This window comes from Lagopus leucura, unplaced genomic scaffold, assembly GCF_019238085.1.
Source record: "Lagopus leucura isolate 7727_CA_CO unplaced genomic scaffold, USGS_WTPT01 Super-Scaffold_741, whole genome shotgun sequence".
Lineage (NCBI taxonomy): Eukaryota > Metazoa > Chordata > Aves > Galliformes > Phasianidae > Lagopus > Lagopus leucura.
Genome location: NW_024962256.1, coordinates 6,246,531 through 6,272,786, shown reverse-complemented (window position 1 = coordinate 6,272,786; position 26,256 = coordinate 6,246,531).

Sequence of the window (26,256 nt, the reverse complement as noted above, 5' to 3'; positions counted from 1 at the left end):
AAGAAATTCGTCTTGAAGGACATTCAATATGCCTCTGTCCATTTAATACATTTACAAGCCAGCTGCCATGAGTTAATCTGGCTTTTACATCTGCAGAAAAATTATTTTTATAATTTGGGCTCATAGGCCCAAGAGAGCCTTTCTTCTTCCAAATTCTTTAGATGCTGTAGATCAACACACCAACAGACATGGCACTGGAGCATACGCTGTAGTCTAGAATTTACTGCAATGGGTTCATCAAGAATCCCTGTGGAAAAGTTATGGATCAGAATCATGAAATCTTTCATTTGTGGTTTCACTGCTCCAGCTCTGAAGGTATAAAAATGAAATAATTGGTAACAAATGATCAGCAATTACCAGGATCTTTGTTTGTTGTATGTGTGCTTATCTTATTAGTCTGTATTAATACAATATAACTAATATACATCTAAACACTTAAAAAAAGGAATACCTTAAAGCCATATTTTACAAAGATCTGTAGATCTTAACAATCTCATGGAATTTCTCCTGTAAACCTGACTGGTCATAATGTTATGTTGCTTTCATAGCATTCTGCCAGTTAAACAGGTCCAAAACGATGCATGGTCCTGAGCTCAGCTATGGCTGCCACGAGGAGCTGCAGTCCCACAAGCATTGCATTACTTGCAGTGCCCAAGCCTGTCAAGAGGAGGTCAGGGTAAATGATATCTCAGAGAGTAGGCTGGCCACTGAAAATTGAGAAGGGATGCTGATTTCCAGAGATAAATTATACAAGTAGATAGACAGATAAGATGGGTAGATACAGCTCGCTCCAAAAGTAATGCCTCCTGTTTATTTTCTTGGAAGATAACAGATAGAAAGAGCACAATAACACTATTCCACAGAGCAAAGTCTTAGCTACAAAACACTGTTTTCAACAGTCACCACATTAGTTATGCATTTTCACCAGCAATGAACAAGAACCTGCATCCCTCATAAAAAAACAGGAGGAATTACTTTCGGTGCAGCTCTCAAGATTCAAACCAGAGAGTGAAGAGAAGTTACAGACTGCGAAAAAACTGCAAACTGTGATAGGGCTGAAAAAATCTTGCTACAGAAACCACTTGATTATGCATCATAGGTAATGGAAATCATGACACGTGCATGTCAGTAACATCCAAAAAAAGAACAAAATAAGGAATTACACACATTAATGTACACAAAGTGAATTGTAAAACCTGAAGCCAATCTGATAGCCCAGGGAATGTTGTGTGCCAACTGAATGATATACTTCCCTATGATTAGCAGAGAAAACTTATGGATTTTGTAAATGCTGTTTTCCAAATGAGTTTGTCTCCATATGTGTAGAGAAAAGGCTGATAGTTGGATTTTATCTTAAATAACAGTAAGAAACAAACCTTAGTAGAAGTGCTTAGCTAAAATAAACTCATTTTGAGTAGTTAGTAGCAAATGATGCAAGATGAGATTCGAAGGATGCCAAAGACAGAACTGGTTTTTGTATGATCAGGCTTGAAGTCACAATAGAGGCTATCACAATAAAATGACAACACTTGAAAGGCCACTTAAAAAACATAAATAAATGAAAGTAGGCAAAATATTTGTATATGTACATATTTGACTTTGCATGAAGCAGATTCCATATTCATACAAACTCTTCTCTTACACTGCATACTTCCCTAGAAAGTCTTATAAAAAGCATTGATTTTATAAAAGAAAATATACAAGGGCTGTTCCAAAAGTAATGTCGCTTATTTTATTATATTGGCCCATGATATCAGATGAAGATGTTGATGGTATGGCAGTAGAGACTGAACTTTCCCACCAATATTGTATTACATTTTGTTGCCATGTGACAGATGGCAGCAGAGGGGCAGTCTGATAAAACAGTGTCTGACATGGAAGTGTATATTAGAGCAAAGGTGTGTCATTGAGTTCCTCCAAAATGCAGCACCTACTGACATTCATTAATGATTGCTGAACATTTATGGAAATAAGTGGTGAATGTTAAAAAGCATTGTTTTTGTAGCTGAGAATTTGCTCTGTGAAGTAGTGTTATTGTGCTCTTTGCATCTGCTGTAGTTTCCATGGAAATTAACAGGAGTCATAACTTTTTGAGTGACCAATGTATATTAGCAATGGTTACAGAATAACTAAATTTTCTATGAAGTATCATCCATCATGACTTAAACAAGAAGGAGCTGTAGAATCATATTTTCACAGAATGGCTGGAGTTGGAAGGGATGCCAAGGATCATCAAGTTCCAACTCCTCTGCCACAGGCAGGGTTGCCAACCACTAGATCAAGTATTAGATCAGACTGCCCAGAGCCACATCCAACCTGGATTTAAGCACCTTCAGGTATGGGGCATCCACAACCTCTCTGGGCAGCCTGTACTAGCGCCTCACCACTTTCTCAGTAAAGTCTTAGTATAGATGCAGATACTATAAAATATTCCAATAGGACCATTTTAACCAGCCAGAAGTAAATACTTATTTTTTCTTTGAGATCTTTGATTTCTGTTTGTTTTCTGTTGAGGATGACTAACAAATACACTGAACAAATGGAATCCTTGCAAGTTCATATAACTTCAAAGATACAAAATGGCTCCCAAAACTTGTCTTAATAAAAAGAAATAGAACAAAAAAAAAAAAAAAAAAAAAAGAGAGAGAACTACAGAGTCTGAACATGGCCTTCAGCAAGACTCTTCATATGATTCCTCAGGAGCAAGCTATTTACTCAGTGGTCTTCATTTTCTAATTCAAGAATTGTACTCTTTACTGCCACAACTTATTAAGTGAATTGTATGAGTAGAAGAATACGACAGTGAAGATCCCTGCCAATCAAAAAGCCCGTAAAAATACAATTTATAAAGCCTAGAAAGTCAATATATGATGGCTGCTCTTCATAAAGAGCTGCAAAACTTGAAGATTTATGGACTATTATATCTCACTTCATATCAGGAAAAAGTGATAAATAAATTGCTTCAGAATGGAATAAAGCAGCAGCTGTATACATGCAGTCTGGTGGTGAGCCAGCAAAATTCTGCAAAATACAGAAACTTGGGGAACAAAATTTCATAACTAAATACAGAGAATTTAGTTTTCTTGACTCTAAGTTGAACTACATTTATATATAAATTCTTTGGAGCAGAACTGCCTGCTCCTCTGAGTTTCTGTGGAGTCTAACATTACATGATTCTTATTCAGTTCGCACTCGTAATCACAGCTTTAATAAGAATTCTAAAAGTTATAACTTCTTCAAAAATGTTTCATACATATTTTGGCAGAGGTGGCACTAGACTGAACGTATATTTCCAAATCAAAAGGAAGCATCTCTAAGTATGCAGTATGTTTCGCTATATGATATAGATTATCATCCAGTCGTGACAAACGGAAATAAATCAGGGTCCAGTAGTAAAATTTCTGTTCAATTTAAACAACTGGTCAAAATTTCAACTATTCCCGTCCAGACTTATTGATCAGAATTACAGAAGTTAAAAATGAGTGTCCTAAAATTTGAAGCTTAGACATCTGCTTCCAAAGAAGAACAGTTACTCTGTGTGTAATATTTCAGATGGGATATTCTGTGCTATAACTAAGCTCCAGGAGTTTTTAACTCCACTTGAGGAAGCAGATGTTCTTCTCATAAAATCATTGCTCGTAACTTTAAAAACTTAAAAGCCATCTAAAATACGTTGAGTTGAGACACACAGTCTAATGTCATCCCTTTAATAATCACAGAATCTTTCCAGTTGCTCTCTCACATGAAGAGCAATAATCATACAGAAGGAAGAGAAAGAAAGAGAATTAAAATATGCTCATGAATACTTAGTCTCCTCAGATTTCTAGCTGTACATCAATGATATATATCTGTGTGCAGGGTGAGAAAATATTTCATGCTCTAAACACACTTCAATATTGACTTCAAAATTCACAGTCTAAATATTTTGATCAAAATACTCCAAGTACTGTGTGTACTTTTGTCTTGTGTAAGATGGCAATCATAGTATTTTTTTTAATGACACTGGAGGAAAAAAAAAAAAAAAAAAAAAAAAAAAAAGCATTTCTCCCCTCTCTTCTGCAATATCTTCCACAAGGAATGTGCATAATTTCCCAAAAGGAGGTATGGAAGAGCTGGAGAATCACGTCTGTTTCCTTTAGTTTTCAACTGGCGTCTGTCTACACTCAAACTGACAGCTTCATCTGAAGGACCTACCCTGAACTGGAAAATTATCTGGTTTTAATACAGTTCTTTTGAATTTTATGAAATTACTGACTAGTAAATAGCTGCCACTTAAAAAAAATCTCTTCTGGGATCTTGCTAACTAGAACTAAAGTTAGGTCCTTTCTGGCAAAATTAAACCTTTCCCACCTTTGGGCCAATATTCTTGTCCAAATTGGATACACTGGCATGTGATATGAATGCAAATGTTCCTTGACAGATGGATTTAAATACAGGGAAGTTGTCAATTGTAAGGATGAGAACAAGGTTCTTGTTGAAAAAGAAGTAATTCAGGATAGGACCATATTTCTGGCAGCACTATAGAAAATGAAAAGCTGTTGTATGTGCATGACTCTACGTGTTCTGGACCTGGAGTCTAAGTTAGAGATATCCAAAAAAAAGGAGAATCCCACAGGTAATCTCATCTTCTGCTGATCTCCCTCACATCCTGATCCTCTTCTCACTCTCCTGCAGTTCTGACCCAACACTGAGATACCAAAACTTCTCTCAGATTAAACCCAATGTTTTTCAATCCAAACCCAAAAGAACCACTTTGCTCTGTAGAAGAGCTTTCTCCTCACTAAACCAGTCTCTCCAACCTTCTTAAAAATACAAAACCTTAGCTTCTTTCTCAACTAATGCTGCCCTAATAAAAAAAAAAAAATAAAAAATAAAAAAATAAAAGGCAAAGTTCTGAAGTTGAGAAAGAAAAACACATCCAGAACCAATGCCCACTGTAGGTCTCCCCCAGCTCCTTGCCAATGGGTGAGTTGCCAGGAACTTCCAGGAAGGCAAGGAGCCTTGTCTAGAGATGGAAGCAAGAGAGGTTCTGGTGGGGCAGTATCAGTACCCTCTTCTGTTCTCCTATGTTTCACAATACCCTATGAAATAGGAAAGCCTCAGAATAGATTCAAAGGAAGCTCTCTGTAGCCATGGGGATTCCACATGAGTAATAAGAGTTTCCACAGCTTGTTCTCCACGGCTTTTCACCTGAGGTCCTCAAGAACTGAATGGACTCCTGCTGAGAGACGAGAAAATGATAGCTGACCTAACCCTGACCCTAACTATTCTTCCCTTTATGTGACAGCTCTGTACAGGAGATCTCAAAAGACTCCAAAAGTACAGAAGCCCTATTGCATTCACAAACTCCAAAGCTACTCTGAAGTTTCTGCCTGAAAGCTTCCAAATATTTCCAAAAGCTGCATCAAATTCCCAGCTGGGTGGAAAGCCAAGCAAAGCAAGCCCAGATGCGGGTGCATTAGCAGCTTCCTGCTTCTGTTGCTGTCTTCTTGTTTCCATGCATATGGAGCATCTGGGTCCTTAGAAAGCTCAAATGCTATTCATTCTAACCATTCACACTACTTTCTGACTGGCACAAATGTGGCATGGGGAAAAGCAGGATATTCAATATCCACTTACACTGTACTAGCCACTGCATAATGATGTTTTACAAGAGTTTTGCCAGTTTGCCAGCAGTCACGTTTCCTCCTTCAGCCTGGCTGCTGTTTCAGGCATGACAGTAGGTCTGTAACTCTAGACAGAAAGTGTGAAGCTGGAGCTCAAACAATTGCAAGGCAAAAAAATTCTTTAGCATCATTCAATAGTGCAAAATTGCCAGCGCACACTGAATACAGATAGGCAAGAGATGTCTGTATGAGTCATTCTCCCAGAAGGAAGCTAAAAGCAAACTCCAAGCAGTCCTGGAAATGTGACAGCACACACAGCCCAAATTCAAGTGAAATTAATTCAGATTAAGTTGTTCATGTTTTTGTGTCTCATGTTACAGTGTCTTCCCATAATCTGATGATCATCTTCAGTTTGAATCAGAGCACTTCATTTCAATGAGAAAAGAACAATAATTGAGTGAACTGACAGTGAAAGGGGAAAGTATCTATTTAGCCACTTAGGTGAATGCTGTAACCTTTGAAGTGTCGTCTTATTTGATATACCTGATTGCTGAAGCCAGAAAACTTTGTCACAGAAGACTTGTTTGTACCTGCAGGGAAAAGCAAACTGTCAGCAAAATGGAATGGGAAGGCAGACAAGAGGTTTGATTTAATACCTCTGTCAGATAAGGCCATTCTCCCTGCATTCAGGAAATAGATCAAGACGTTTAAAATGAGCCCTTCCCTTCACAGAGACAAGTGTCCTGCCACTAGCTCGCTTGAATTTGTGATAAGAGCTTTAAGGCAAGCTTTTGGGAGATGTTTTGCTCTGACACTGCTTACCTCGTGGCAGAGATCAGAACAGATGTCAGTGCACGTGGGACCACCAGAAGATTGAACAGAGTGCAGAAAAACACACCAAGGTTTATGCAGATGCACGTATCTGTGACAAGAACTTTTCTGACTGGATAGAACACTTATCCAAACCAGATTGTAATGACCACTGGGAACACCACTGCAGTCTCTTGGAAGCTCCGAGAGCCAACACAAAAAACATCCCAGATGATGTTATCAGAGCTTTACCAGTAGAGTCATGTCTATTTTCAGATACATGTAATGAAATGATTGGCAAACATGTCAGTGATGGTTGTCAAAAGCAAAATACTTGCGCAGTGCTTTGAACTCCAAAAATCTCTTTCATGAGGATCCATTTGAACTGGCACATCCTCCTGAAATCTAAGCATGGCTGTGCTGGATTCTTTTCTCTCTGGTCGTTGAACAATTTCAGCTTACATTTGCAAGTAAAGAGACTAATGGCTTTGAACACACAGACTAAAATTGAGATCTCATCAAAAAAAATACAGTTTTGACCAAATAAGAGGTGCCCTTCATCATTTTTTGGCTTGCGGCAATATGTGAAGTGAAGCAGAGGAGCACTTCTCAGTGTTCAAATGTCATTTTCTGTAATACTTCCTTGAAGTGAGCAAAGGGAGTGATTAGATAAGAGACTGCAGCACTGCTCTGGTTTCAGCCCAGCTGCCACAGAGAAACAACAAACTGCTTGAATTACCCAGCAAGGGCGACCTGATGCTTGAATTCAGGCAAGACCCTCTTACCTGATTACAGTAAGAGAGAAAGAAAGAGAACCCTGTCTTGCAGAGAGTTCATTATGCTCCCAGTGCCATTCACAGCTGTAGACTTTTGTGAAGCTGCTTTTCAGTTTGGTGTTAGCGAAAATATTCTGTCATTACAAAATAGATGGTAAAAGAGATCTCTGTTTAAAACTGCCATCAATCCCATCAAGCCTTCACTTTCTATCTGCCAAAAAGAAATCTCAGCTATCTCAAACAGTAAGTACGCAGCCGTGTATCAGTTTCTGCTGTGTTTTATCAGGCTGGATATCTAGTTAAAATTGTTCATTATGAGTGCATTACAAATCAGTTTGCGTAAATAGCATTTCTCAGGATTCCACATCCCTTAGCAAATGGCATGAACCAAAGGTTCAAGAAGGCTTTTTTTCTTTTTCTAATGTTGTCCTTCTGCTGGAATAGATCCACCTGTTCTGAGGGCTTCATTGAGGGGGCTTCAAGCTCACCACCAAGGCTCACAAAGCTTCCATGAAAACACTGTTTGATCCAGACCGTGGAGAAGACACTGACCTTAGCGCATATATCTGAGAAAAAGTTCTGCTGACCCTCACCTGTACATAATATTCCATTTTACTTTTGTTTGAATGCAATGCCTTAGTGTGCAAAATACAAGAGAAGAATGTGCCCGATCATGAAAAGAAAGAGGCAGATGAAATAAAGTCCTAAACTTTGAGTATTGTCCATTCTGGGGTAGGATCTTGCTGTTCTCATCTTTTCCTTTCTCACCCCAAGTTTTGTTATTTTCAGGCTCCTATATTCATTCAAACCAATGGAAACATGAAGAAGTACTTTCCAAAAGTTTAATTAAAAGCCTCTACTCTCAGGTCACTCGGATTGTCATTTAGTTTATATTAACTGCAATGTTGTGGCAAAACAAAGCACAGAATTTCTTCTCCTTGTACAAAACTTTAATAAACCAGGTAATGATGGAAATATTCTGTCTAAAATAATTGTTAAAATATTTTATTTTAAAAAAAGAATTGTCAAAAAACAATGTTATACCGAAACTCAAACACTCATGTTAAAGGGGAGAGCAAATGTCATTACTTGATCCATCTATTTATTTTAATCTGACTTTTGAAAAAAAAAAAAAATGAGTGAGAATTTAAACACACGCAGCAATTTTACAAGGAGCAGCTTTTTTTTTTTTCCTGATTATGTATTCTTTACTTATTAATCAGCGCTACAATTTCCTGTGACATTTAACACAGACAAGTTATTTTCATTCCAAAAGTTAGCAGTTCATAGTATCACTGTACACATGGCACAAGCATTGCAAATGTAAATAAATGTAGGCGTCTGGGTTTTAACCACTGCTCTCAGAGAAACGTCTCTTTAATGTGGTGTAACTTGCAATCACACTGAATGTCATCACAGCTTTGGAGAGTGGGCAAGTCTTCATGTGAACTTAATTTTTCACAGAAAAAAAAAATCCTGGCATTTGTGCAAAAATAATGAAGCCCATAAAAGAGGAAAGAGGAATGTAGCTAATAATCCTACTTACGTTCTTGTGCACTCCATTTCATTCACTAGAAATAGCACGACCGAATTCTAATAAATAAACAGACTAATTGGCCATTGGATATGCAAATTTCAACAACAATCTTTAATGCAGTATAATAAAACCCATTACAAGCACCAGCTTTGTAGATGCTTTGATTGTAAATAAGAGATCAGTTTTAAATTCAAATGTGCTGTGCAGGTTGGCATAATTTCAGGTAGCAGTGGATTTAGGCAGCTTGCCAACCTGTGGGAAGAGCTGATATATTAATACCTGCACTGTTCATACTCTCGTATATTCCATTTGAGTATTTGCTACTCTAAATTATATTGGGTGACAACATTAAATATGCTTTTGTCTTCTAGTTTCCTACAGTTCAGTCCTCTCAATACGTTCCATGGGACCATATCGTCCTACAGCTCACTTCACTTTTCCATCGCGCCCACTAACATATCTTGTTGGTCACAGGATATCTCAACAAAAATGAAATACTAACATGTCATTTACCCTGCAACAGGGGTATTGCAAACACATGCCTTCATCTTCTTTAATTTTCTAATTGAGGAGAGTTTTTCTGTGGTACTGCCCATCCCAATACCCATGAAACCAATGAATAAACTTCTGCAGATGGTCTCAACTATTCTAGCTCCATGCCAATTTACACTGGCCAAAGATCCATTTCTGGCTGACTTAAATTACCACTGAGTATATATATGTGATGTCACTTGAGCAGAAAAACACCATGGTCCCATACCATGCATGTCTGTAGAAATTTTGGCTCCTATGCCAGCAGGAGAACTGAAGATCTTTACTGTAGGGCCACAGAGGGATGGTTTACACCAGTGTTCCTTGCTTTACTGTTTTAAGAACTTCTATCCTTCCAGACTACTTCCACGGCCCCAAACCTCCCTGGGAAAATAATATTTTAAGGAGTTATGAATAATATATATCTTGTTTGGCTGAACCCTGCCTACAGATTATCAGACTGTGCTAAAGCCCTCTGAGTTTTTCCAGCCTCAGCCACCTGACTTCCTTAGATGAAACTTTCAGAGAACCCGTTGGTAAACAACTTATGCAGTCAGCAAGCCACACCTTAAAGATTTTCCACAACAACCTTAATCAGGTTTCTAAATGGATAACATAATGGATAACCTAATCTCTCAAATCTGATGAAAACCTATAAAGAGAGCTAAGCCTCTCACTTTGCATATACATATATGAAAATTGTAGTCACGCTACACTTGGTAGCTTTTGGGTCATAACACTGATTTTTTTGGGGGTGCAGCTAACAAAGCCAATGCTTCAACCTGTGAAAGACAAAGTGACCTATGTTATCTGAAATGAAGGATTAACAGCGTCTCAAGGAGTCTGAGCACTTGACAGCCTGAGCTCTAAATCACGATCTTAAGTTTTATTTGTTGGAAGGAAAAGAGGAGAAAAATAACTTAATAAAACAATAAAAAATTGCAGCTGTCTCTAAAACACTACGCTTTGTAGAGCTAATCAGTGTGACCATGTGTTTCTCCCACTGGTTTCCTTTCCAGTCCCCTCACCTCAGTTATTGTCTCATATACACACTTGCTGTATCCTGCCTTAAATTAAATGCAAGTTCTTTGGCTTTGGGACTGTTTTCAGTTCGGCTTTAGCACACCCCCAAGCAGAGCAGTCTGTGTAGAACCAGAGGGATTTCTGTAATGGGAAAAATTGGTACTGAAACTGGGATTCTGTAGCCTGAAGGGGAAAACCTAAAGCAGGGAGATTGACTGAGGTGTCTAAAATGAAGTCTGTTTTCCTATGAAAAAAACCCAAGTGGCACCTCCAAGTGACAACATAATACAGTGACAGACCTTTTGATATACCAACTAAGCACAGAACCTGAGGTAGACAACTTTGACATTTGCTGCAAACACTTTGGGGCAAGAAATCCCTTGTCCTCAGGAGCAGGCAGGTACATGCTTCAACTTGACATTCCCCTCACATTCCTCCCCGACATATAAATTTCCTCAGGGGTTTTCATAGCCAAGTCCCATTGAAGGGCTGGGCATCCCACACAGCATGCCCAGTATTTTTCCTCTCCCTATATTAGAAGGACAAGTAGACCTTGCCCTGCACCGTGGATTGTGTAAGGAACACCAGGTGAGCAGTTTGAGAACATCTGCTTGTTTTTTCTCATAAGAAAGAACGGTAAGCCTCCACCAGCCCATGGTAAGCTTTGGTACCCATGGAATCTATGGGACAGGCTGCGGTTTTGCAGGCCTTGAACATAGGCTTGCAATGCTTTTAACGTAGTCATTGTATAGCGATCTACATTTCTGTACTTAATAAAAAAGTGAATACTGCACAAAGCAGCCACATCATTTGGTTAATAAATCTAGATCTGCCCACAGGGCTTTTTTCATTCTGTGGCGCCGTCTCTAGCAATCCAAAGATCATTAAATAAATTCACCAATTATTTACAAAAATAGTACTTAACTCTATAGTACAGTAGATCCCACCAGAAGTGAGACAATCCACACACACTCCAGGGAAGACCTGCCCCTTACAATGCTGCACTAACTGCCAGCCTGAATACACTGAGCTGTTATTAATAAATGATCTTAATGATTGTTTTTAGCTAAAACAATCATTTGTAAATTTCCTGACTCCTCACACACACCAAATTGCCATGAGCTTTTACATTTTGATCTTTTATTTTTCATATCCTGTTGAATGCCCTACATAAATTATTCATTTCTAGTCTTGCTATGCTCCTTTCTTTAGTTATGACTTGCTGATGCCAAAGAATAAAGTGGGATTCAGCCCTGCAGTGCACCAGGAGGGCCCACAGGGCTGATTTCTGTCCATTCCCAGTCATTGCATCCTGCTGGTCTTGTGCAAACAATATGTTTCTGGGAGAGGGGTGGGGGTGTAAAGCAACCAGACATAGTATTTTCAAAGTAGTTTGACATTAATGATCATAAAACACACTTCCCAACCCTTTCCCAGTAGATCCTTCGGAAGTTATTTTATGAGAGATGAGGGAGATTTATTAATGAGTGAAGTAATTGTTACCTATAGGCACAGACCTACAATAACCTCATGCTTCAGATTCTAGAGGCTCAAATGTCTTTGTTACAACCACGTCATGTACAGCAAACAAAAGTGATGTCCATAGAGCCAGAGATATGGATGTGAGGCTGCACGGTATGTATTTTTCACATTCAGAAGATAATTGATCGTAAGCAGAAGACTGGATAACAAACTCTCATAGCAAAAAAAAAAAATAATGAAAAATAAATCAAAACAATAAGTGGAGTAATATTCCATAAAATGAGCATGATGAAACCTACTTTTTTTTTTTTGTTTTTTACAAGTGTACACAAAATTAAATTACTTTTCCTGCTTAATTTACAGTATTAAACAAAGGCGCAATGCCAGATCCTGATACCACTGTGCTAATTCAGGAAGTGATCACCTTTATGTTTATTATTTAGTTCTTAACTTAATCACAGAATCACAGAATCACAGAATTGTAGGGGTTGGAAGGGACCTCCAGAGATCATCGAGTCCAACCCCCCTGCCAAAGCAGGTTCCCTACACCAGGTAGCACAGGTAGGCATCCAGGCAGGTCTTGAACATCTCCAGAGAAGGAGACTCCACCACCTCCCTGGGCAGCCTGTTCCAGTGCTCCGTCACCTCACTGTAAAGAAGTTCTTGCGCATGTTTGTGCGGAACTTCCTATGCTCCAGTTTCTGGCCATTTCCCCTTGTCCTGTCTCCACTCACCACTGAAAAGAGTCCGGCCTCGCCATTCTGCCCCCCACACCTTAGATATTTATAGACCTGGATCAGGTCCCCTCTCAGTCTCCTTTTCTCAAGGCTGAACAGACCCAGTTCCACTCAGCCTTTCCTCATAGGGGAGATGCTCCAGGCCCTTCACCATCTTCGTGGCCCTCCGCTGAACTCTTTCCAAGAGATCCCTGTCTTTTTTGTACTGGGGAGCCCAGAACTGGACGCAGTACTCCAGATGAGGTCTTACCAGGGCAGAGTAGAGGGGGAGGATCACCTCCTTTGACCTGCTGGCCACTCTCTTTTTAATGCACCCCAGTAAGCCATTGGCCTTTTTGGCCACAAGGGCACGCTGCTGGAATCTTATTTGTTAATCTGGCATATTTATATACTTAATGCCTATAAATTGATGATATATAATCATAGTATAGTCTATTTCAGTGTAGCTTTTTGCAGAGGGCCAGCCACATGAAAGTGACTCTAAACCTAAATGACTGTGCAAAATGACCACCTCTGGAATGATCTTTTTTATTCTTTGAGATATCTTAAATCTTTGAGTTCAGTTGTGCTCCACTCGATTACTGAGCAGACCTGGAGAGCCATGAATGGCATGGAATGTGGCTATTGTGTGCTAACCATGACATTTACAAATGTCACGGTTTGCACTTTTTGTAGTGCTATTTTCCATGATCCCTTGGGGGAAAAGTAGAAGCTTGGGAAAGTCTTGAAGTTGCTATTACTCCAGGAACCTTGTGACATTCTGAACATACTTAGAAACTGCAAAGTGTGGAGGTAGCTAATAAGTAGGTGAGCTAGTTAAAAAAAGAAAAATTCTAACTCATTTTTCCGCTAAGTCACTCTGCTGCTCTGTATCATCACTTTCCCATTTGTGCTGGTGCTGCTCTATAATGCCAAAGCACTTGTGACTAGTAGCACTGTGTAGGTGGGAACAGACTTGACCTCTACAGGAAGTTTGTGTTCTCTACTAGCACATATTGTTTGTATCTCCAGGTTGTAAACAAGTGTCATTTTATAACTTGTTCTTTTCATGCCATTATAGGCCAACAGGGAAGCAAAACATGAGCAATATGGCCAGGTTAGCAGATGCATAGAAGAAGAGAGGGAAGTCCTTCAAAGATAGAACTTTCCCTTCTGCCCCCAGCTCCCCAGATCCTCCAACCTGATGACAATGAAATGAAGGAATGGAGAGAGAGCCAGTTTTATCTTCTGGTGGTTTGAACAGCTTAATCATCATCCAAAAGCTATAATGAAGGGTTTCACCACCTCCATGCACACTCACCATTACACTCCTTACAGGGTATTCAGTGGGCAGGATACAAGGAAATGAGTCAAGAAATAAAAGCCTTTTCAGGATAAATGCCTTCAGAACTTAGTGACTGTCATCTAAAAAAGGTTTGAAAGAAAATCATTTCAACTGTCACAACTTAAGGTTCATGGCAGAACACACTGAAAGGGCTGAAGAGCTCTGGGTAACTGCTTGCAAGTACTCAGCAGTTATAGAAGAGGCAGGCAGGGAGATCAATGACAGTGAAGTTTATTGGAATCAACAAGTAAAATAAAAGCTTTCCATTCACAAAAGGAAGATGACTAAACACCCTTAGAACTGACATAATGGATTTTAGAATGCCAATCAAATAAGAGAGAACAGTAACGACCAGATTTGTCATCCAGGAAACACACAGTCTACATTTTGTTGCGTTTTTTTCCCCCCTATAGAACTTCACTCCTGTGAAATTCTCATCCAGCAGTTGCATTTTGCTGTTTTGAGGATTTCTGATGAGCTTATGTAAGAGAAGTTCAGATCTGGCTTATAGCCAGGAGTGCAACAAACTTAAAAGTTTTTCTCAGTGTTTTTAAATACAGAATACACTTTCAGTAAATGCATCCACAGTGCAAAACTGCTGAAATATGGTATTATGCAATAAATTAATTTGATTTTACAGTCTATAATTGTGCAACTGATGATTGACCAACTTAAACCAGCTCTCATTCAAACTAGCTGTGTTACATTCTAGATTTTCCTTCTTTAAGCAATATTTTTTGCTTTTGTCATGCATTTTGCATTCTATACAAAAAAAAAAAAAAAAAAAAAAAAAATCAGTGTAAAGAAATGCCCCAGAGCCAGCAGGGCCCCATCTATCCATTTACTTAAAACATGAAATGATTCAAGACTTGCTAGAAGTTCTCCTCTGGTTGTGTTTTGGAGGCTTCAAAATTGCATAACACAGCAAGCCCTCTTCAACAAGGCTAGCAATATTTTTAAAGGAGAATCACCATTTACATTAAACAGTTTTTAAAATGTTTTCTTTCCTAAACTTACAGATTATTTCTCATATGCTTTTGTGGACCCTACTATGCATTTAGCTGCATCCTGAGTACCTAGAGAGGATAAACATGTAACATTGCTTCTTCCATCTTTTTCTTATTTTGTATTCCTTGTTTTGGGTTTATACCTCAAATCACTTGTCTCGAGTAGGAATGAAAATACTGTTTTTGTCCTGCTGAAAGGTATAAATTCCTGAATGGCAATTTAGCATGTACACTTCAGGGAAGCACTGCATGATTTTCATACGATTTAAATTAACCTTTCATTAAAACTGCGCATGACTTGGATCCTATTGTATAAGAGCAGCAGAAAGTAAATGAAAGTGGAGCCTCTTTTCTAGCTGGAGATACTGAGAATTTATGATTATTTGAAGTTTTCTCCCTCTCTTCTCTCTCATGTTAAGAATACCAAGGCAGCTGATGGGAGTAACAAAATAACCTGGGGAATCAGTACCATTTTGGCAAGGTGGTATCATAGGGAGTATGCCAGGCAGGGGTCCTCTCTGCTCACATCTAATACAATATCCCATTCCAGTGGAAAAGAGCTGTGCCCCTTGAACCATTTTGCCCATTGGCTTGCACGCAGTCAGGAGTGTGGGGCTAGGAGACATGTTCTTGCCTGTTGAACTCCACACCAGCATCACTGGCTAAAAGTTACAACAGTCCTATGGAGAAATCCAAGGTAAATAGGAATATTGGTCCCTGCTGGCCTTCAAATCTATGGATATAAGGCCAGTACAGCCACTTCCAAATGAAGATCATCTCCCATGTAATTCTCAGAGAGGTTGGAGCCACGGAAAGGGTGGGACAAGAATAGCATCAAATAAAGGCAAATATTCCTGAAATCTGTGTGCTATTATTCCTGCCCAGAAAAAGAATCTGCAGGTCCAGAATGGTGGTAGCGGGAAAGAACATCTGGCAGCTAGAAGGCAACCAGAAATAAGGAACATATGGGAAATGGGCTGCAAAGAGTCAGAAGTGGGGTTGTTTCCAATACCCCATGTCATAATGCCTAACCCCATATTCAGTAGGGGCCACTGAGCAGGTTTGTGCAACGTTTGCCTGTGCTTTGTGTAGCATTATGGTTGCTTTGTTTTGTTCCTAAGGAGAAATACGATCTGTTACTATATTAAATATGCTCTTTTTTCCGTGTGTGGAGATACGTGTGTTTCTTTTCTGCTTTTTGATTATTTCTGAGGTTTTCAGATTCAGAAAGGGAGGAAGAGCCAAGGGAATGTGAATTGTTTGTCTACATTATCTGGGAACTACAAGACTTGCTGTTTCCTAGCAAAAGCTCTGTGAATTTGACTGCAGACCTATATTTAAATTTAGGAGAGAGTCTAAAGTGGACCTGACACTTCCACTGCAAAAACTCAGATAATACAGAATTCAGGAGAGTAGAGGTCAAGGTATTTACATACTGATGTTTTCCAGCACTAGCACAAGCAATCTAACAGTACAAGATGTGCTACCAAGCAACTGTTTGGTTCAGGTTGGGGGTTTTTCAACTCTCATTTAAGTGCGAATTCCTAGATATCTGAATTTACAAAGGCAGGTCCACTGGATTTCCATTTGCATATTTTTGGCAGCAGTCCACCTCATTAATGCAGGAGAGAATCAGCCAATATTATAAGAAAAACACATATGACACTCAAGGGAATTAGAAATTTATTGTTAATTTGATGGTGTGTTAATAGGCCCCTTAATGTCACCAGTTTTTCCAAGCAGTTGTCTGCAGTGTTTATTCCTTGTTGGACCAACAAAATCCTGGTTCATATTAGAGACATTAGCTCAACAGTGGCAGTGGCTCTTTAAGAGAGACGTATTCCCCAGTGGATTTTCAGCATTTAGCTCTCCTCTTCGTTTTAATCAAAAGGAAAGTCTCCAAGTCAAAGGAGGGAGGAAATCAAACTCTAACTTAAATCTCTCATGTAAAAGTAGATATTATTTTTGAATGATGCCTCCTGAGAAACTTTTCATTGACCTCTAAAGCTGGAAGGCTGCAATGGAACAGTTATCAGCTTTAACTTTGGTGACCCACAGCTGAAATCATTGTAGGCTGGTGGCTAGAGGGAGATTAAATTCAGAATGTCCTGTAAGCTGAAAGAAATATGAATCTAAGCAGAGCTCTTTAAGAAACATTAAAGAGAGCATATAGAAACTTAAAACTACTGTGTGTTAAGTTACTTGGTATTCCTCTGCCATATTTCGTAGATTTATAGGAGGACTACCCCATTATTTTCAACCTTTCCTTCTAGGGGCCAGGAGGTTACAAGTTTCGCTCCAGTAATTACCTATCAGTCTAACAAAGTAACCTTAATTAGTTGGGTATTTTTTATACCATATATAGGAATGAGGCATGGCGCAAACACATGTGATTATGATTTAACACCTAGCTCAGATCTCATGTGTATCCTTTGCCTTCTGCTGTCACCACTGTAATTAGGCAGCAGAGGTGCAATATATTCCAATTTTTGTCAATACCTGCCCAAAGCTCTAAATGCAAGTGTGATAAAAATGAAGGCTAGTATGCAAAGAAAAGCTATAATGACCACTTGAAACAACTGAGTTCTATTTTAGTTCACTATGGGCACACATTTTGTTTGTGTGATCACTCCTGTTTCACCAAGATAGTCTATTGCTGAGAAAGACTGGGGGTTTCATCATTCATTTCAGAGCAAATCTGTTTTATCTTCCCATGACCTGATTTTGATTAGAACACGTTCAGGAGTGCTGCAGACAACAGTGGCATTTCAGACTGTGCCTTTTCTTTGGATTTGTACTGATTAGACAACTTCATCATGTTGAAATCCCAAACAGAAAATGCCAGAGAACTACATTCCATGCTTCCTTCCATCTCCATGCACCAGGACTCAAAAAGCAAAGAAGGAAGTTCTCACTGAACACAAAGCACAATGTTTTCTACCTTTTCCTACGCTCATACACCACAACCACGCATACTGTTATTTTGTGTAAAGGTCACAGGAAACAAAATGAAATTAATCTGCAGAGCTCAGTATTGCTAGAAATAGTCCTTAAGTAAAAAAGGCCACTTGTAGCCTCAGCTTTGGCAGGTGCACCATCTCTAAAGTGTTTCTGCTTCTTCTGATTCATTTCCTGTTTAACAATGATCTCTCTCTTGGTCCTCACAGATTCCAAGAGGAAAATCTATTCAGGGATTAAAAATCATGCTGTGTGATACAGGTAGATAATCACAACTAACCACATGCTCAGACATTGATTATCAGATCATTTCAGTGAAATCTTTTCACCAAATAACAGAAAGCACCACAAAAGCTTTTTTAAAGGAAAAAATTGGCTTTTAAAGTCCAACAAGAGGCAGTCAAAAAGCAAGAAAAAGGTGCATTTCACAAAGTTATTTATTTTAAATAACATGTCACAGAATTGCTTGGGTTGGAAGATACCTTAAAAAGCATCCAATTCCAGCACTCCTACTATGGGCAGGGACACCAGCTACCAACTCAGCTGCCCAGGATCACACCCAACCTGGCCTTGAGCACCTCCAAGGATGGGGCACCCACAGCTTCACCAGGCAGTCCATGCCACCACCCTCTGAGTAAGGAATTTCTTCATGATGTCCAATCTAAATATACTTTCTTTTAGTTTAAGTCCATTACCTCTTGACTGCTTTCTTCACCAACCATGTTTTGTTCAGTAGATAGCACAAATTGTACTCGTTTCGTAAGAGCATTTATTTGCATTTTCCTCTCTGCATCACTTTGAACCATCACCAAAACTTTCCAATTACTGCAGAAATAACTTCCAACGATCCACACAGTAAATATAGTAGTATGAAGTATTAATCAAATCCAGTTAGGTTTGTGAGTAACCAGTTTCTGAAAGAACTAATCTCCTACTTTTTTGCATATTCTCATGGGAAATCTTCCTCCAAGCTACCTTAGGAAATAGTTCATTAAAGCTGTGTACATAATGAAGAGCCATCTGGGAGGGAAGAGGTGCTGCTACAATACAGAGCAGGATGGGTGCAGAATATACCAGATGTATGTGGGGGGGAGGGATGAAAAAGGATGAAAGCAGCATATGGAAATGCAAACTAAGCAGTAGGAAACTTGAATTATTAGGAAGATCTTGCATTAGGCTAAATCAGTTGAACAGTTTTTCATATTAAAGTCCTTAGGAGTTCAAGTAAAGTAGTGATCATATGAACAAGAGTGCACACCTTGCAAACATGACAAGAGTGAATACAAGGAAGGCAGTCAAAAGTAGAATTCTAGATTCAGGTGGACTTTTCAATTTTGACTTCACAGAGTGGAAAAATATGTAGTAGAGAGGGAATTCATCCTAACCAAAGGAAGAAATGGGTCAGATGAATTGCACCTTATATTCTTCATTATTGACTACAAGAATCACATAAAAGTCCAGACGCCATCCAAGCAAGTAACTCAGGTGAAGAAGCCTGTATTTCAACCAGCTGAAACTAGGGGAGGGGAACTTCACCCTCTGCTTAAGCACAAAGAGAATAAATCAAATTTGTGTTTATAAAATACATACCATATACATCTGCAGTAATCATTTTTGGGATATAGCAATTATTTGCTCAGGTAGCAAATTGAAAAAAAACCTTTAATGTGTAAGCAAAGTTCTAGGCCTTATTGAATGCTTCTTTAGATATGTCTTTCCCTCTCGATGCATAATATTAAAATATCAGAAGCCATCTATCTCATAGGTATGTGTCATCCTTTACTAGATCCATAAAGTTAATGCTCTGTAAATACCTACTTTTACACATATTTGTCTAATAAGATAATCCTCTCACTAGGTTAAGGTGCCAACGTATCTACATTATATCATCCGGATTGTTTCACAAAATAAATGCATCAAAATATGTACCTTTGTTTATTTAGAAGTCTTCATCTTTAAAACAGAGTTACAGAAGAAGTATTGGCATTTTCAAATCTAGGGTAATAAGTTATCATTTGAAGGTAGATACACAAGCTGATCTTCCCCACCTCCCCTACTGGCTCCTGTGCTAGTAGGAATGCGTTTGTGTCCTCTGGTAGGTTTCTTGCCATAAAGCAAGAAAAATGGCTTAAAAACTGCATAGGAGGAAAAATTTTCATAGCTCAGCTCCTTTCCAAGTCATCTGTGTGTACCCAGCTTTTAAAAATATTTTCTTTATCAAGCATATTTTCATAGTATCCACCAGTACCTCACTTCAACATTGTACACCAACTAATGTATGTAATGTATGCTGAGGCAAATCTCAGTTCTTTCTCTGGTTTCCAGCAGTGCAACATGGACTTCAATGTGCTTGTTCCAGATGCTCTAAAGGAACTCTCTGAGAAGTCTGAGTGAGCAGCACTCAACGTTATGCAGTTTGCAGAATTTACTCAGTTTCTATTAGCACTTATTCAAAGTTGACCACAAGTGTCAAACGAAGCTTCCATCTATAGAAATCAAGGTACTTAATTAAATCTTACTAACGGAAAGGGATTTTCCATTGTGTAATTGGAAGTCCAGATATTAATCCTTCTTAGAAATAACAAGTTCTCATACCTTTAAGTAAAGAAGTGTCCTTTTTTATACTTCCAATGATCTGTGAGCAGTAAGCTCCCTTCAGTTTTAAGCACTGAATTCTTATAGTTTGAATGCTTTTGAACTTCCAGTAAATGTTCATATTAGATTTTGACTTTGAATTTGATTACATTGTTCTATAATGTGAAGTTCCCCAGACCCATGTCAGGATAGCAAAGTTTCCTTTAGAAATCAGATTTATATGATAATTAATAAAAGTAGGTTGTATTTTTAACTAGTGCTGAGGAATAGCTAATACATCTATTCACTTCAGCAGTTACTTAACATCAGAGTCAGAGGGTTTGGCAATAATTTTCTATCCAGGTGTCCATGGCAAACCATGAGATATCTATCTGCACAGCATATCCTGCCACTTAGAGACTTCAAGGTTCTACAAGAGACATCTATATACCATCATCTAATTTGACAGATGGAGAAAAAGAAGTAAAGATGTTGAGTAAGATGGGTCTCAGGTTGTCCCCCTGTATCCAGTGGGGCAGACTACCTGAAGGAGTTTTCAGGTCCTCAAACATCACTGCTCCCTTCCAGAAATCTGATACAACACTGAAAAATCCATCCTGAAAACAGAAGATATGTATTTTGAATCGCTGCATGGTGCACTGCTGTGTTGTAACAATTACTGAGTTAACTTCCAAACTCACATAAGTGATCATGCTGATTGAGGTTCCTGACACACTATAACTTATGAAATGATCATGAAAGTATCTGTTTAGGCACTTTTTTAATCAAGACCATCTGGGAATTATTTTAAATATAAGCAGAAAATAATAGAGAACATATCTATTTGGAGGGTTATCATGCAGGGACTGAAGTGTGATTATACACCCAAATTAAACTGCTCTGTTATTTATTCCACATGCAATGCCAGTTGGGAATCATTGCCACTGAACAATTTCATCCATTATTTGAGGCCACTGCAGCATGATGGATTCCTGTGGACAAAGTTTTCAATCACTGTTGAGGTGCAGGTGTATCAGCAGAAGATATCTCCAGAGCTCTGTAACATTCACTTTCTTTTATCTGACAACAAAGCAAAAGTGGGAGGTTCTTTGCAAAGAACCTCCTGCCCTCCAGAAATCACCATCTATATTTGCAGAATTGCATGCCATCTGCAGGCTTGAGAATTATCAAGGGAAAAATAGTCCAAAGCTTAAAGAAGTCAACTGGAATATTTCCCATGGCTTCAACGAGTTTCAGACTAAGCCTAGGCCAGAGATGGCACACCTTAAAGAATCCAAAAGCAGTAAACATGACCTTATATCCGCTACTCCCTGTAGAAGACAGTTTGATTACATAGCTCCATTTGATTGCTGAGCTCTACTGGGATTAACACTGTGGATCTGCCTGTTTTGGGGCCACGCAGTCATACATTTCAACCAGCACAAGACTCAGTAACTCTCATGAGCTCCACATATATCCTTCCACAGATGCACAGCCCTAGTCAAAACTGGCATGGGCATCTGCCCAGTGACATCTGACAGCTATGCAAGCAAGAACAGTGCACCAGAAAACATTCTCCGAAGCTCAGTCAACAGCAAAGGTTAGCTAACAGTACAGTGCACCTGCAGAAACAACTTCCTTGAACCACTTTAGCATCACCTGCAAAAGACAACTATTGCAACCTGATATTAAAAAAAAAGGAATTACTTACCTCTTTCTGAGGATCAGGGCTCATCAAACACTCCAAAGGATGTGATTTCCACATAGAGACATTCCTTTGCAGTGGCCAGCCCTTTATGAGGTTAGGGAGGGGTGGAGCCTGGTTGCACAGGTATATTGATTCCACCTGTGCACCCAGGTCTGGCTGTGTCCCTTTGCCAGGTGTTCAATCACTTGTTTGGGTCATGTTTTGACAGTTCCCATCCAGCATCTCCCAAGTAAATTAATTTTAGTAGTATTTTTTTAAGGTCTTTAGAGATATTCAGACCGATTTACCATTCAGATATTTGTTCCTTGTTCAGTTATTGTCATGAGTACAGTATTCAATATATTGCAGCTCAAAACACTCTACCTCCTTTATATTTCTTTGTCTGAGTTTGACATGCTGCAGTAAGTTAGAAACTTCACTATAATTAAAACTGCAAGAGACCTTGCCAAGTGTCCAGAACACAGAGACATGACTCATATGCTCATATTCAAGTCCCTTTCAAATGGATGGATGGTTATCCGCAGAGATCACTGCTGAAAGTTTTCAAGTCCAAGTCAAGTTCAAGTATTTAACTTGCCAGAAATTAGGCAGCATTTAACCCATGAGTTAAAGTTAAGATCACTCTCCCTTCCTATCCATAGCCCAAGCTGTTTGCAGTGTTACTCACCTAGAAACTTACTCCACAAAATGTTTATAGAAGACATAAAACAAACTATAACCACCACTTAGTTGATGGCATCACAACTGCAAATATAACTGTTGTGCTCTTATTTTAATTATTATCCACTTTCTCCAGTTTTCTCCAGAGAATTGAGACTTGTTTGTTGCAACAGACATATCTATTATTAATCTGTAGGTAGTTAGAATAATTTGCAGCATTCATTAACAAGTATCACCTTATGGATTACTAAAAAGCATCTATGTTTCTGCTAATGAGCCCCAGTAGTGCAATACTTTGCATATTTTATAGCCAGCAAATTGTGTGATGCCTTGCTTTCATACTTGATCTGAAAATAAACTGTTTTGGACATGAAGATAGATAGCTGAGACAAGAGCAGTTAGCGCTGGGAAATGTTGCCTCCTGCACTGCTGAGTTATAGCTGTGAAGAGATGCCACATTTCCAAAGCATTCTTTTTATTATTTCTAAAATCCTGCAGCCCACCAAAAAAATGTGTGTTATTCAGACTTAGGATAAATCATAATAAATTCAAAGAAAATGGAGCCAGAATTTCAGAGCTAAACTTGTCTTCCATGGAATGTTTTGTTACTTGGGTTTTTAGCTGGTTCCATCTAAAAATGATGCAGCTATTTCCTACTTGTCCATTTAAGGTGATATTAAAATCTGATTTACATCAGTAAGTAGCCTGTAAAATCATGCATCTCTTGAAAAATGGCAGCACCTGGTGCTAAGTTGTGCATTTACTTGAACTGGCAACCTACATGAAGTCAAGGCATCCACTGATTTACATATGTGAAGAATTCACCCATTTTGCTGCACATTCATCCAGGAAAAAATATTTGCTTCAGTTCTAAGGTATCCTTGAGAAACAACATGCTTTTCTTTTTCAAATCCCCTGGTTTTCATTTCTCCCTTTGGTCTTTGCTCCATTTAAATGGAGCCTCAGCAATTCCAGTGGAGCCCAGATGTCAAGGTTAAAGCTCCCAGCACTGCCCATGTGCCCCAACCTCACTTTGCAGGGACCACCTTGGGACATATGGGAATCATCCACTCTCCTTGCCCATTAAATCTTTAGCCTTCCCTTTGGAACTGCAACATGGGTACCAATTAACATCAGTTGTCATAGTGGTTGATGTGAGTGTGTCACCTGCCCATGAGGAGCTGAGGCAGATCTGATCTGTGATGCTCCATTCTATAAATAACGTCACTGGCATTGAAGCAGTGCTGACTGCTCACAACTTCCATTCACCACCACCACAAGTGGGATGGAAGATACTGTGACCATGAGGAGGGCTTGCGATGCATCACATTCTGCTCCACCTCTCTCACAGTGGGCTGACATCCTCTGCATTGCTCTGTGCAAAATAACAGGAATCAGTGCTCTGTTGATAGCTGCTGCCCACACGGTTCTGCAGGCAAGCAGATATAGACCAACACTGTGAAAAAGAAGGACAAAAAAGAACTTTTGTTCCGCTTAAAGCCAGCCAAAAAAAACTAGTTCTGCAACAAGTGTAACACCTGGCTCTTTGCCTCAAGCTTGTTAGTATTTCATGATGACAAGGTTGTATTATTTAGACTGAAACATCCTTAAAAAAATACTTACTGCCCATACAGCAAGGAGAAGGAGATGCCCTTCCCACTGCCATAAATCAGCCTTTCTGAGCACTACAGAATCACACCTTTTAAGAAAAAGACCCCAGGGCAGCAAGGCCAGCCTGGCTCCATGGCAGGCCCCCAGAACCCTGCAGCAACTCTGCAGCAGTCCTATTGCTCTCACCATCCTCGGTGTCTTTCCTGCTGCACATTCCAACAGGTGGGGAAGAATTAGTGTGAAGCTGCATCACAGCCAGAATCACTGCAGAAGGTGTAATATCATGTACATTATCAAGTTCTCACATTCCAGCTAGCTGGCCCTCCCAGACATCATCTGCTCTGCCAGGACAGAGGAAAAGTCAAGAAGGTTTCCTAGAATGTCCCCATCTTTTTGTGCCTTCTTGACCAATTTTAGATCTATCTTGGTTGGTAGAGTCCAGAAGTACTTAAAACCACAGATCACATTTTAAAAAATAATAGTTATTTAAGAATAGAGGTATGGTTAAAATAGATTTGAACAAGAATTTTTGTTTTGGTTTAGTTTTCTCCTGGAACACTTTTGATGGTACAAAATGGGTAGCAATGTTGGCAGGACCAAATTCCCAGTGTCAGTAAGGTCATCTAAGCACCACTGCGCCAGGTTCCCTAGGCAAGCACATCACATCCTGCAGCAGAAATGTACTAGGCATGGGGAAATAAATAGATGAAGTGTGTTTCTGCATATATGTAGCATTCAAAGTAACTTATGCTGAGAGTGAATTCACCAAGGAAGTGCAACTCACATCTTTTTCTCTTTGAATCTCTTTGCTTTATGGAACAGCTGCCATGGCAGATACACATTATTTAAGTCATATTTGTCCTACAGCTCCACGAAAGTGGGCTTTAAGTATTCAAGGAGCTATCAGTTATCAGAACTTGACGTTCTGCAAACATGTCCTTGCTTATTAAAAGAAAGAGAAAGACAGAAGTGAACATTAATTAACAAACCACTCCTGTAAGCCTCTGCTCACCACAGATCACTGTTCTGTATCTGTCTGCATCCTGTGGCTTCAAGGTATAACTGCCCATGTGTACATTTGCGCTTCAAAGATCAGTGTCAAAGACATACCAGAGCTGCTCCCATCTTTTGTCCAGGGACATCTAATTTTAAAAATAAGAATGGCAGAACAAGCTTGCTTTATGGGCAGAGGGAATAGCAAATCTGGGCTTCCTGTAGATCTGCTTGTGCTCCCTGGCCTTCCTGCAGACCAGTTTAGGTTGGCCCTTCTGCCTTGCACATTAATATATCTCTTTTCACAGAAGCAATTGCATACTGACTCTCATTGCAATAATACTTGGTCTTGTTCCTCTATTTTCAGGGGAGGCTCCATTAAAATTAATTGGTCCTCCAGGACTAAGAGCATTTGGCAATATCCCCAGTAACCTGTTACATACAGAAGCTGATTCTGCCCTCCCACAGGAATAATTAGGTGAAATAAGGGAATAATTCAATGGGGAAAATCTCATGGAGGCGTCTTTATCTTTTCTTCACTAGCATGGGCTCTGCTGGGAAATTGGTAGTGGTACTGACCTCCCAGAGAACTGACCTGGTGACTGTACAGCTCTCACTGCATATTTGAGTGACATGGTTTAGTGGGCATAGTGGGGGTGGGTTGATGGTTGGACTAAATGATCTCAGTTGTCTTTTCCAACCTTAATGATTCTATGAATCTATATTTGAATTCATTGCCAATGAGCTCAGTGAGATCTTATGATGTGCCATATTAGGAATTGGACAGTCCTCTCCTTTTCTTCCAACCTGTCCAGCTCTTCCTCAGTTATATTCTTGTTTTCAAACTGTGCCCATCACCTTGATGTCTGATACCCATCTGTCCATCAGCTGTGGAAACTGTGGAGTGATAATGTCATCT